We start from the raw sequence: 14,220 nt of genomic DNA on the forward strand, positions 1-14,220 counted from the left end.
TACACTAAAACGTCAGTCAAACGCCAGAAAGCCTAAAAAATTAGGTAGGTTCGGCTTTGTTGATAAAATCTCTGAACTGGGCCTTCTGAAGTAGAAAAATCAAAAAGTGTTAGGTTATGTATGCCAATGGCTATGTCCCCTATACATTTTTTTAACAAACGTGCAAAAACAACAAAATGCAGATTGCCCAGTTCAGAGATTTTTTCAACAAGACGGACCTACCTAATTTTTTAGACATTGCGTTTGACTAACGTTTTTGTGTATAAAAAGTGTATGAAATTAATAAAAAAAATTTTAAATGTATTTCAAGAGTGTATTTATTAATCACAACAAATCCTACATTAATATCTTTATCAATAATTTCATCAAAAATTCAACAAATAACGTTTTTTTCGGGAGTATTTACTAAAATGATCAGTTAACCATTATCCCTTATCGAATTTGATTGAAAGACATGTGTATAACAGAATAAATTATATTAAATACACACAAAAAAATATTAAAATATAACAAATTAATAAGATTATAATACATGTAACACTGTTTTTTTTGCTTATTTTGGGAAAATCTTTATGATTTGAAAAATCTATGTTTGCTTTATGAATGTTGAATTGAAAAAATAGGACTAAGATATTGGTTTATAAAGTTATTTGCAAGGATTGCAATGCAGTTATAAAATTATTTTCATAGAAGTCCTAGGTATCATTTAGTCAGCATAAAGTTACCCAGGGGTTACAACCTTCATTGAAGTGATGTTAAAATCCTTTATCATGATAGGAATAAGAGAAAGAGAAAATTTATAGAAATTTTATTGATGAAGGGAGAGGGTAAATAGGGTATTATTTTGAAAAGGAATTTCGGAAGATGCCGAAAAATATTGGATAGTGTTATTAATTGGATAAACTAATCTCCTTTACTGAGAAGTAAAAAGAATTTGTTATGAAATAATATGTTTCTCATTAATGACATATAGTGTATTAGACTAAATTACCTTTTAAACATTGTCTATTAATTTTTCAGATATTTTGTTAATTTTTTATATTCTTAGTTTTCGTATTGATAATCTCTGATGAGGTGTAAATAGACCAGAATACATTCGATCGACAAAATGAAAGAATGGAGCGACATTAAAATTTTGTTTGAAGAATTGGTTTTTAAAGATGCGAAGAAAATACAAATCTCAGATTAAAATAAAATAAAAGAATAAAATAAAATTTGAATATCCATTTTTGGTAAAAAAAATTACTCTTTTCTTGTTTTATATTCAACAATTTGGGTAAAACTTTGTCTTTCTTAATTGAACATTTATATTCAACTATGTCGTTAAGAATCCACATATTTTGTTAAAAATATATTTTTTTTGGTAAAAAATCATCTTTTTTTTTGCACATTAATCTTCATGTTAGAAAATTCTTTATTTCGGTTATAGGTTCAAATATTACAGTTCAATGTTTATCATTTTAGTTTAAATTCAATTTCATTCAATTTTTTTGTTCTAACTTGAAATGTAATTATTATTCCACAATTTTAGATAAAAGTTCATCTCTGCTTATACATGCATTTTTGGACAAAAATTTAATTATTCAATTTTTCGTGAAAATTGATATTTCATGCTTGAATTATAGTTAATCTTTTCTGATATAAATAAATATTCTTGGTTGAAAATTCATCACGCTGTAAAAAATTCAATTATTCTAGGTACAGCTCCAACATTTTAGTTGCGCATTTATCTTTTTGGTTTAAAAGCCATCTATTCCAGTTGAAGATTTATCATTTTACTTTGAAATTCATCACTTTGTTTGTAAATGTAATCATTTTTTTAAAGTTACTTTTGTGTGTTGAACTTATTCCAATTCAATATTCCAGAATTTTAGTTGAAAATTCCTCTATTTGGTTCAATACTATTTTTTACATTCTCATGCTAATGAGAAGGTATTGGTTCTATTTAAAAATTTACTTTGTCCGTTTTTATCAAATATCCACGTTTTGAGACCCACTGAGTCAAAAAAAAAACGATTTTTAGGAAAATGTTTGTCAATGTAGTCTGTATTCTGCAGGCACGATAACTTTCAAAAAATTGATCAGATTGGTTTCTGCTTTGGCACACTTTTTGAAGCCTTAAAGAGAAAGAAGAAGTTCGTAAACCAGCTATTTTGGATTAAAATTCAGAAAGTGAGCGCGTTTAAAAAATTTTTGAAACCAAATTTTTTGAAGATTTCAAAATTCTATGAACGGTTATTCATAGTACTCAGAAACTAAAACAATTTATCCTAATGACTTTTCTCTACAAGAAGAAAATTATCTAAGTTAAAGCATTTTCAAAATAAAAAAAACTAAAATAAACATTTTAAACCAAACAGCGCATTATATGAAAAAAAGTCAGGAGTAAAAAAACGTTGATTTTTAAAGGCCATACAAGATTATGATAACAACTTTTTTAATTTGGTCGAAAAGTTGAAAATTCCAAATTAATTATTCATGTTTTGGTATACAATTTGTATCTTTTAATGAAAATTAATTTATTTTTTGTTGAAAATTTAATTAGTTTAGTTAAAGATTCGAAAAGAATGTGGTTGTAGAAATCTATTTTCAAATTGTGAATCCTTTTATGCTTTGATTTCTTTGCATTAAACTATTTATAAAAAAGTAGATTTCATTTTGATCTTGAATAAAAATATTTAGTTTAATTTTGAAAAAAAAAATTAATCAGGTCCCTGTTTGAGAAAGCGCTTAAATTGTTGCGATGAAAAAGTGTAATAATTCTCTTTTAGTTTCTTTAATCCTCGAAAAAAATTTGATATTCAAATCGCTGACATAACGACGAAGATTAAACTAGAAATTAAAATGAGACATTGGCTAATTCAAATGTAGAATTTCAGAATAATTTTGCAAAATATATTTTAGCTCACGTGTGACACGTGCTAGAAGATGTTACGTAAGAAGTTTCGCTTGCTTTAAATTACGCAATTTCCAGTTTCTCTCAAATTCTATATGCAAATATACCAAAACGGAAGAGGCAGGTGGATAACAGGTTTGTAGTTTGCTACAACTCTACTCATACCTAAATTTTTTTATCTGAAATCTCTTCATAGTCGTAATTTAAATTTGCGTTGTTCTAAAATTTTGAGCCAAATCAACGCATTATTTATTTTTATGTGTTTTCCTATATAATCGCAATTTAAATTTGAGTTGATTTAAAATGTTAACCCAAAGCAATGCTTTCCATTATTTATTTCTATGTGTTTTGCTTTATAATCGGAATTTAATTTTGAGTTGTTCTAAAATTTTCAGCCAAAGCAATGCTTTCCATTATTTACTATTATGTGTTTTCCTCGATAGTAGCGTGAAAATAGGCCTGACCAATGAATTTGTTCTGGAGAAAGTAATTAGAACGAATCCATTTTCATGCTCTCAGCTTAGCGATCACAATTTTTATTTTTGAAATGAGGAGACAAAATTGTAAGTTCATGGTTTTGATCCGTATTATTGAACATAATGGTTTTTATTTAAATTGAAATTATCAGTAATATCATTTTTAATTTTAAAATCATAGAAATACTATTTTCTTCAGGGATCTGATTTTTGACACAGATGAACATCTTCACACTTGCTCGATTTTAGACTCATAATCTGTAAATTTTTTTTTACGCTATTATTAATTCCATATCGAAAAATTGGTTTAGAATTCGACAAGTTGTCTATTTTCGATTTGAGAACAAAAGTTTTCAAAAAATTAACATTTCAGTCATAGGATGCTTTCCTTATATTAATATTTAAGAAATTTAAATTACATTTAAAATCAACTTTGAAATTGTATTTAACGTCGAATAATTAAGTTAATGCAGATAATTTCTGCAACTAAAGCCAAGAATACAATAACCAACTTTGCACAACCCCCATCAAATGCTTCTATTGTAATTGGAAAAAGATACTGGCTGAAACTAAAATTTCCTGAATAAGAAATTTGTTTTGATAAAAATAGAACAGAGGAAATAAGAATGAGAAAGAAAGTAACCAAATCCCTTTTCTTCTCTTTCTTATTTCTTTCTTCTTTTTTATTTTTATCGCAATCAAATCACAATAAAAAAATGTGTAAATAATATTCATCAACGTTACGGTACTCATACAGAACCCCTATCAGGATATGCAAAATTTGAGCGGGTAAGAACTGCAACGAAACAAACATGTTTCTATTGTGATTTGAAAGAAAGATTCTCTTCAAAAAACAAAAACAAAATATTTCCCTAAATATGAAATTTTTTGTATTGTATGGTTTTTATGGTGGTTGTCCAAATTTCGTTGTTTGATTCTTGGTTTCATTTTCAGAAATTCTATACATATTTCTTATATCAACAGGCATGTTTTTAACATATTGCAAATAATAAAAAAGGTAGAGTTTATAATAAAATATTATTTTATTTTCATTTTGAAATTTTGAAATATAAAAAGAAGATTTTATGAAAAGCCTACCTTTTTCATTTTTTTCAACATTTTTTAAACGTTGCTGCTTAAGAAAGGCATCCCATAATACTTATGCGGGCTAAATAATTTTATAAATAAGGAACATTTTTTTTTCGGACATAAAAATATTTTTATCAGAAACGATTTTCATAAACGATCTTTTATCACAAAAGGGGAAGAATAATTTTTTTAAAAACTTTTTTAAATGTGCACACTTTTTTTAATGTTCTATGTATCTCGTATTTCCTCATTTCCTAGAAAAATGCGAAGATTCATTATAATAAAAAAAATTCCCGCTGACCAAAAAAATAACTCACAGTAAAACGAAAGTGTCAGTGAAGCACTAATATCAGGGTACCATATACCTGCAACAGAAATTACACTTGCGGTGTGAATGCTGCACCGTATTGTAGGGTACAGATTCCTAATCACTTGGGGTACAAAGTGCCTACTACTTAGGGTACGACGTGTCCGCTTCTTGTGGTATGAAATGAAAAACGTCATTATCGACGCATAATCTACGCGTTCGTAACTTCTTAAATGCTTTTTAAGATTTATAATAGTCATTTTTAAATGCATTGCTTATTATTTTGACAGCTTTGCTAATTGTATATCATGGTCATTGAAGATTAGAATGTGCGTTGTTCGCACTTTGTAAAATTGAGCTACTAGGTATTTCAGATTAGGCGGGGATATCCAAGATGTCTGCACGCGGAGGGGCAAACAATAATACCAAATACATGGGAATAAACTTTATTTTTACAATAACTTGGAAAATAATTATTTTTCACGATAAGTGTATTCAGACTATTTAACTATTTAATAACTATTTAATTGAATAATAAAATTGATATTTTTTTCCAACTATGAAAAATATTTTTTCTCAAGTTATAAACTAAATTAAGTTTTATCCTCTGGGATTTGTATTATTGCTTGGTGTTACGTTTCACAGTTTAAACTAGTTTGATGTATCGATCGAACAGTCTCTGCATTTTACGTGTCTACTTTACCGACTTAAAATTGTAAGGTAAGATTTTTCAATATGGCGAAATAGACTGGTCAACCAAAACGTGCTCGTGTTCTTATTTTACAAATCCAATGACTTCTGTGCAATCCAAGCCTCAAGGCAATCCAAAACATGGTCCTTCGAAACGGATGTGAGTGCCAATCCAATTTGGACAATTATTTCGCTTCACAACTACAAAAAGACTAAAATTCGCGAAGTGCTTTAGAGGCGTCTCTGCTACCACGCCTTCAGCAAACTCGGGTTTTCTACAAAGGGCTTTGGCGAACAACGCCTTTTCGTGAACGCGACTAACAAAACAACAATATATTGTGAGAAATTAATTGTGTGCAAAAGTTGAATCACCAAGATTCACGTGAATCACTAAGATTCACATCGATTGTGCACATGTGTTAGTGAGTACACAAGCACTAAACAAGGGCACGAGTTACGACGCCAGTCAAAATTCGGTGTATCGGTAGCGTTCCACCAAGGAACTTCGAAAGCAGCCACCTAACCTTTTTTCCAATTGTGTTGAGCTGTCGAGAAAAACAATTGAATAATCGGATTAAGGATTATACACCCAATCGTATTCTGGAGATGATGACTAAAATGAAGGCAATCGTTACAAGTATCAACACCGACTAAAAAACTGTGCGGATTTTGGAGCAAATTCCTCATAGGTTTATACGGAACAGCCTAACCCTCCGAAACATAACCTCCAAGGCAGATTCGCCTATCAACATTATAGCCAATCACTGGAGCGCACAAGGATAACTACGTTCTACAACTAAGATAAGTGGGCTTCCCTTATTGTTTCCTATTTAAATAAAATTATTCCTAACCAGTATTGTTTTGATTTGATCGATTAAAATTAAAATTAAACTATTTAATCAAAATGTCGGTACCAACCAAATTAACGAAAAAACGCGGTGGTTTCAAGACTAGACTCACGTGTTTTAGAAACTATATAATTAATCTTAAACGCGAATTTCCCGATGAAAGTGTCGAGTTAGAAAACGTAATTAAGTTTGAAATAAACGAGCGATTAGACAAAATTAGAGAAAACTTCACGGTGTATGACGAGATACAAGAAAAAATTGATGAGCTAACCGACGATCCTAAGGAACAATCGAGCATAGATCTGAAATCGAAGATAATTTCTTTCGTGTAATAGCAGAAACTAAAAAATTATTGTCACAGGGAACTTCAAAAGATAGTTTTTCCGTAAATGCGCGATGTAATCAAAAAGTAGCCGCTAATCAGGCAGAGCAACAAGTCCATCAACAAGCAGGTTTGATTCCAAATAATCAGCCTTTAGTAATAAAAGCCTCGGGTTTACAATTACCGCAAATTGAGCTAACAAAATTTAATAGTGAATTTTCAGAATAGCTAGGCTTGAGACGCTTGGGACGCCTTATGCAGTCGCTATAATAATAAAAGGCTTCTCATTCAGAATTACATTAAAACAATCTTTAATACTGATCAAATAACAAATGAATCCTCAGTCCAAATCAGAAAGATGCTAGACAATTTAAACAAACACATTAGAGCCTTAACAACTTTAGGTCAATAGACAGATAATTGGGATTCAATTTTAATTTATTTACTTGCTTCTAAACTAGATACTATCACAGCTAGAGCATGGAAAAAAGAAAGAACAGGTAATGAAATTCCAAGTCTAGATGATTTTAAAAACTTTCTAAAGGCGCGCGCGAATTTATTGGAAACCCTCGAGATAAACAATCTAAAACTCAATAAAGATTCAAAATGAAAGTTTGAAAACAAAGGCCATTCTCAAAATAGAAAATCTTTCTTAGCTTAAAAAATAAGTTGCGCTCTTTGCAAAGAGGAACACCATATACAAAGTTGTCCTACTTTCCTATCTTTAACTATACAAGAAAGAGCTGAAAAGGCTAGAAGTTGCAAAATTTGCCTAAATTGTCTAAGATCTGGACATTTTCATAGGGAATGCAGGTCAAATGGCTGCAAACAATGCAAATGTAGGCACAACACTCTACTTCAGTTTGACACAAGCACTAAGTCTAATTTAACTGTTCAGGTTCACAATGCAATCTAATCACTTATGATCATTGCGAAGCACTTAAGCTCAAAAAATCACCCATTGATGTTAGTATTAGGTCGATTAGCGAAAGTCCCTTATCCGTAAAACACAAATGTGAAATCGAAATCCTATCTCAAACTAGCTCTTATAAAATTCAGGTTTCATGTTTAGTGGTCTCAAAAACTCGATCAGAAGTGCCTAAGCTTCAATTCAATGCAAAATCGTTGAAAATTCCTCTGCACATTAAACTAGCAGACCCTCAATTTGATAAACCAGGTACGATTGATATTTTTCTAGGCAATTCTGTTTTCTGGTCACTAATATGTGCCAATTTAAGCTAAATAATGAAGGTCTTATTCTCCAAAAAACTCGGCTAGGTTAGATGCTAGCAGGTCCGATGCCCGATGCTCCATCTAAATTTGTAAGCTGTAACGCAATCAACAAAATAAATATTGAAAATCAGCTTTGTCAATTTTGGGAACTCAAAGAATGCAACTTGGATCAAAGGGTTATATCGGTGGAACAGGGATCTTGCGAAGAATTCTTTCTTAAAACGTTTAAACGTGTTAATGAATGATGGTTTATTGTCAAAATTCCGCTAAAAAGAGATCATCAATGCTTAGGCGATTCAAAAGAAATTGCAAAACGTCGTTTGTTAAGTTTAGAATCGAGATTAGGTAAGCGGACCGAATTGCGGGAAGACTACTCTAAATTTATCCGCGAATACATTGATCTGAAACACATGAAACAGTGGACAATAAAATCGAACCGATTCCCTCTTATTATTTTATGCACCATTGTATTGTTCGTGCAGAAAGCGAGTCTATCAAGCTCAGAGTAGTTTTCAATGGGTCGGCGGAAAGTAGTTCAGGCATATCCTTTAATGACTTACAAATCGTAGGTCCTAACATACAAAGCGACATATTTTCTATCATCCTTAGATTTCGTAAACACAAATTCGTCATCGGTGGCGACATCGAGAAAATGTACCGCCAAGTCCAAAATACCTGAACAGCATTCGCTACAAAGAATTCTTTGGCGGTTTGATGTTAACAAACCCATTGATACTTACGAGCTGACAACAGTCACATATGGCTCAGCAGCAGCCTCCTTTTTGGCAATTAGATGTGTAAAAGAGTTTGCGCATAAATGTGAAAAAACCGACCCTAAGATTGCAAAAATTATTTGTCAAGATTTTTACGTAGACGACTTGCAAACAGGAGCAGATAGTATTAAAGAGACTGCCTCTCTAGCAAAACGATTAAAGGCAATTTTATCCACGGGTTGTTTCAACCTTCAAAAATGGGTGTCTAATAATCCTGGAATAATCAATGCTATAGGAGATCCTCAAGAAGCTCCTTGCTTGGTAAATCTTTCTTCTGATAAACAGATCAAAACTCTAGGGCTTTTTTGGCAAAGCAATCTTGACACTCTCAAATATTCAACGAATATCTCACAAAATACAAGGGTAACAAAGCGACAAATTCTCTCAGAGATATCTCAAATTTTCGTTCCCCCTGGGCCTACTAAGTCCTTGCATTATAATTGTAAAAATCTTGTTGCAGAAATTATGGCTAGAAAGGCTTGCATGGGTTGAAACACTACCCTACAATTTGCACAACCAATGGTTTAATCACAAAAGACAACTTCCAGCTCTAAACGATCTTTCAATTCCACGATATGTCTTTCGTTCAAATTCTATCAATATCGAGCTTCACGAACTTTCATACACTTCTCAAGAAGCATACTGGGGGTGCGTTTATATTAGATCGCAGGATAAATTTGACAACGTAGTAATCAGACTACTTTGTGCTAGATCAAAATTATCTCCGTTAAAAACTCAAACTATTTCTTAACTAGAGCTTTGCGGAGCTGTCTGTCTTGCAAAATTACTTCATAAATTAGAATTGGCACTCGACACACCTGTAGATGGTAGTAATTATTGGACTGAATCATCCATTTTTCTGGACTGGATCAAAAAACAACCAGAAAAGGTGGGAGATTTTTTTTGTTTTAAATCGAGTTTCGCAAGTTCAAAAACTAACAAATGTCGAACTTTGGTGGCACGTGCCAACAAAACAAAATCCAGCTAATATATTATCGCGGGGCATAAACCCTGATCAAATATCCAATTCAGAGCTCTGGTGGTCAGGACCGCAATTTTTGTATAAAGATAGGTTTGAATGGCTTGAATTATCTGATACAAAAAACACGTTCAACATTAAAAAAGAAAACAAGCAAAGTATTCCCATAGACGATTCAATAATTCAATAAAAACGATACGTTAAGAGTGGGCGGCAGGCTAGCGAATTCGAATTTCAAAATAGACGAAAAGTACCCAATTCTTATTCACTCGCATCATACCTTTACTAAGTTGCTCTTTCAACATGAACATGTTAAACTATTTCACGCGCAACCTCAACTATTTTTATCAAGTATTAGAGAAACCTTTTGTCCTATAGGAGGGCGCAATTTAGCTAGAAAAACTGTTTGTGACTGCATAAGATGCTCCAGAATGCAACCAAGTCGATCACTCCAATGATGGGTAATCTTCCGTCAACTCGTATTTCTGAATCACCTCCATTTTTCAATACAGGTGTTGACTATGCTGGTCCATTTTCAGTAAAGGAAAAAAAGGGCGAGGTTGTCAGGTAACTAAAGCCTACGTCTGCCTTTTCGTTTGCTTCTCAACCAAAGCATTACATTTAGAGTAAGTCTCTAATTCTACTACTGATGCTTTCCTGGCTGCTTTGCGGCGCTTCGTATCGCGTCGTGGGAAACCAGCAAATATACACTCAGACAATGGCACTTACTTTGTTGGCGCGAATAACGAGTTAAAACGTTTAGGCGATTTTCTGCTTCAAGAATGCGACTCGCTAAATGAATCGATTGCTAATACAGGAATTCAATGGCACTTCCTTCCGCCTTACACACCCCACTTCGGAGGGATTTCGGAAGCCGGAGTGAAATCAGTCAAACACTATCTAAAAAGAGTAGCTGGAGAGGCAATTTTAACGTTTGAAGAGTTTGAAACTGTGCTTATTCAAATCGAGGCAATACTCAACTCCCGACCTTTGACTCCCTTATCTAGTGATCCCAACGACTTAAGTCCTATCACTACAGCCCACTTTCTAATTGGACAAACGTTTTCTTCCTTAGCTGATCCTGATTTGTCACACGTGAATCAAGGAAGACTATCAAACTGGCAACGAATTCAACAGCTTCAGCAGTACCTGAAAACGTTGGAGCAAAGAATACATTTCAGAGATTCAAAGGAGAACCAAATGGCAGGAGCCTTTTCCAGAACTTAACAAGAATACTCTTGTCCTCATAAAAGATGACAATTAGCCTCCATCAGCCTGGAGATTAGGAAGGATAACTGAGGTACATCCTGGAAAGGATAGAATAGCTCGCATTGCATCTGTTAAAACTTCTATAGGCATAGTTCGTCGATCATTCACCAAATTATTTGTCCTCTTCCTATTTGCGATTAATTTTCTGCCAATTTCAATGTTTAAAGAGAATTTGCCACAAGAATATTAAATTAATTTTTCTTTTCAATTTATCTCATCATTTACATAATGTATTATATCATATTCTTCTCAAAAGCTCGTAAGCCTTTTTCAATGTAGTGCCAATTGTTACTCGTATCTACAATATTCTATTTAAAAGAAAGTGCCTTACAGCCCGGGGGAGTATGTTATGTTTCACAGTTTAAATTAGTTTGATGTATCGATCGAACAGTCTCTGTATTTCACGTGTCTACTTTACCGACTTAAAATTGTAAGGTAAGATTTTTCAATATGGCGAAATAGACTGGTCAACCAAAACATGCTCGTGTTCTTATTTTACAAATCCAATGACTTATGTGCAATCTAAGCTTCAAGGCAATCCAAAATACTTGACCCTCATTGTACATCTTGTACATTGTATATCTTGCCAGCTGACACCACAACTTGAAATACTTAATATTAGAAATCTTAGCGCATATATAACTGGAGGGAATCCGGCAATGGCAGAGTTATTGGCTAAATAAAAGAGATAGACCATGATTTATCGGGATAAGTTATCTCTCTCGCGCAGTGATCTGATCGGATGTTTACCGATCCCCTCTTAATGAAGGTTAAATAGTTTACATGTATGCGCAAGTAAAGAGCTATTTATGGAGCAAAATTGTAAAGACAAATCATGTTGCTGTGCGAGAGAGATAGCTTATCCCCCATCCCCAGTCAGTGGCGGCAGAACGCGGATATCTCTGGCATGCGCAAAAGTTATTCCTGTGTATTTTTAGGTTATGCAAGGCCACGTGTTAATTTAAAAATACACAAGAATCACTACTGCGAATGCTCGAGATATCCGCGTTTGCTCACAATATAACTTTTAAACTTGATTAATTCGTACCTTAATAAGAATACATAGTGGAGCATAGGCATGTTAAGATTACTAGAAAAGTAGAGCATATAATTGCTAAATTCCCCACGCATGAAGTTGTTCGATATTTAAGATGAAAAGGTCTTTCTATACGCATAATAATAGCATCCTCAGATTTAACTGAATTAAAAAAAACGTTAGAAAAACGTACAAATTCAATTTGATTAAAATAAAAACTATTTGATCAAATTTTCTATTACTAGACATTAATCTAGAAAGTTTGAAATATTTTTCAAAGCATTACTTTATTATTGAAGTTGAATATTCTGATACCATTTTAACATTATTATTATTATTTATAATAATAAGTTTAACTTCATTCAATAAAAACAATATTTATTTAAATTAGATTAAAAAATATGAGAATTAAATCTACAATTATTTAGGCGCTATAAAACTATACAATTTAAGTAATAATTTATTTTTGGTTAATATGTACATTTTTATTCAACTCTCGTACTGTTTCTTGCGTAATTATTCACATGAAAGTAACAGAACCTCGATTTGAACTTTTCGCCAACAAAATACGCAAATTTATATTTATAACTCGAGCATTTAACCTTTTCTTGGCAATGAATAATGCCTTGAAAAATATAATAAACATTCTGAATATTTATGCGTTAGAAAGAGAGATTCGATAAACTAGATTAGTGGGCATCGGAATCCCACCCCTTGTAATTTCAATCATGCTCATACATCAAAGCCTAGTTTCACAAAGTGGAATCCGCATACCTTTAACTTTTCTAAGACTATGGCATGCTTGAAAATAGCTGCCAAAATTTCATATCAGTAACATCTGACCTTTCGTACCCCACCTTGTGGCTATTTCATACCCTACATACTCGGTATATCGTATCCCAAGTTTGAGAGATATCTGAATCTCTACCGAGGTACAGTGAACACCGTTCTAATTTTACCTGCAACAAAATATATCCCCACGTTTTTACTGTGCAGAGTCCACATGAAAATTACAGGATTTCTTCTTTATAGACTACCAAATTTTAAAATATTAGCAGCAAATATAAGTGTAGCTTCTTTGTGAAAATCGACTTTTTATATTTTTAAAGAAATCGAAATTTCAATAAATAGCATCTGCTGCACAGTGAATTTTCACTTATTTAAATATCTAGAATTGTGTTACCATCTTTTGTCGATTTCCTGAAATCTGTCTTTTGTCTCATGTCATTTTGCTGGATGTGTCAATTGACGCTTTGGCGTAAATGTCCAATTATCGAACAATCGCGATTTGTTAATTGTATTTTCAGTTATATAAGAAGAAGAAATTGCGCGTTATATGTTTAAACATCAGTGACACTGGAATATTTATAAACCTGGCACAGATTTTTCGGGTGTCTTTGAAAAGTATTCTCAAAAATATTAACATTGCGAAAATAAGTAAAGTGAATGTTCGAAAATGTGGGCATTGACCAAGTGATCTGCATGTATATGATGTAAAATCACGAACAAAATAGTCTTAAAGAATAGATTCCGAAACAGAACGAATTAACAGTACGTACTTCTTCTTCGAGTGTTGTATCTATCGCCATTTATTACTACATGTTATATTTACCTATAGATTATAGCAACCGAACCTTTCTTTGCGTGCACTTTGTTGTCGGAAACATTTGTTCGACTATTTTCTTTAGGAAAATGTAATATTTAGTCCTTTTATTTTCAGAGGGGGTTAGAAAACCTCCATCAAGATAGAAGAGTATCGAAATTCAATAATCGAAAATCGACATCTACCAGAATATCCGGTTGAGTTTACGAGAACATCTGGTTAAGTTAACCAGAACATCTGGCTATCTTGACCAGAACGTTTTATTCTCAAGCTACCAGAAAACCATCTAGTAAATATTTATAGTTAACCTAACCAGAACTTCTGGTTACATTTACCCGAATTTCTGATAACATTAACCAGAAATTTGTCAACCAGAAACTTCTGATACTTTTAACCAGAATTTATAGTTAGTGCATATTTAACACTCTATTCTAGTGGAATTATCTAGAATTCTAGTTGATCCAATCAGAATTCTTTTTGAGTGTAATAAAGACATTTTATCTATGTTCATTCTACGCGTTTCTAATTTTGTCCATAGAAAGTAGGAAAACATGGCATGGTGAAAAGAGCAATTAAAAATAAATTTGCATTCACTGTTATAATTAAAAATTTGTCATAAGGACAACCGCAGGATTTCGCCGGGAGCGGGTGCTAATCTGAAAAACTGCACCCGCTTCCAGCGAAATCGCGGTAAAATTT

The sequence above is a fragment of the Belonocnema kinseyi genome, chromosome 8 (assembly GCF_010883055.1).
Source record: "Belonocnema kinseyi isolate 2016_QV_RU_SX_M_011 chromosome 8, B_treatae_v1, whole genome shotgun sequence".
In the NCBI taxonomy this organism is placed as follows: Eukaryota; Metazoa; Arthropoda; class Insecta; order Hymenoptera; family Cynipidae; genus Belonocnema; species Belonocnema kinseyi.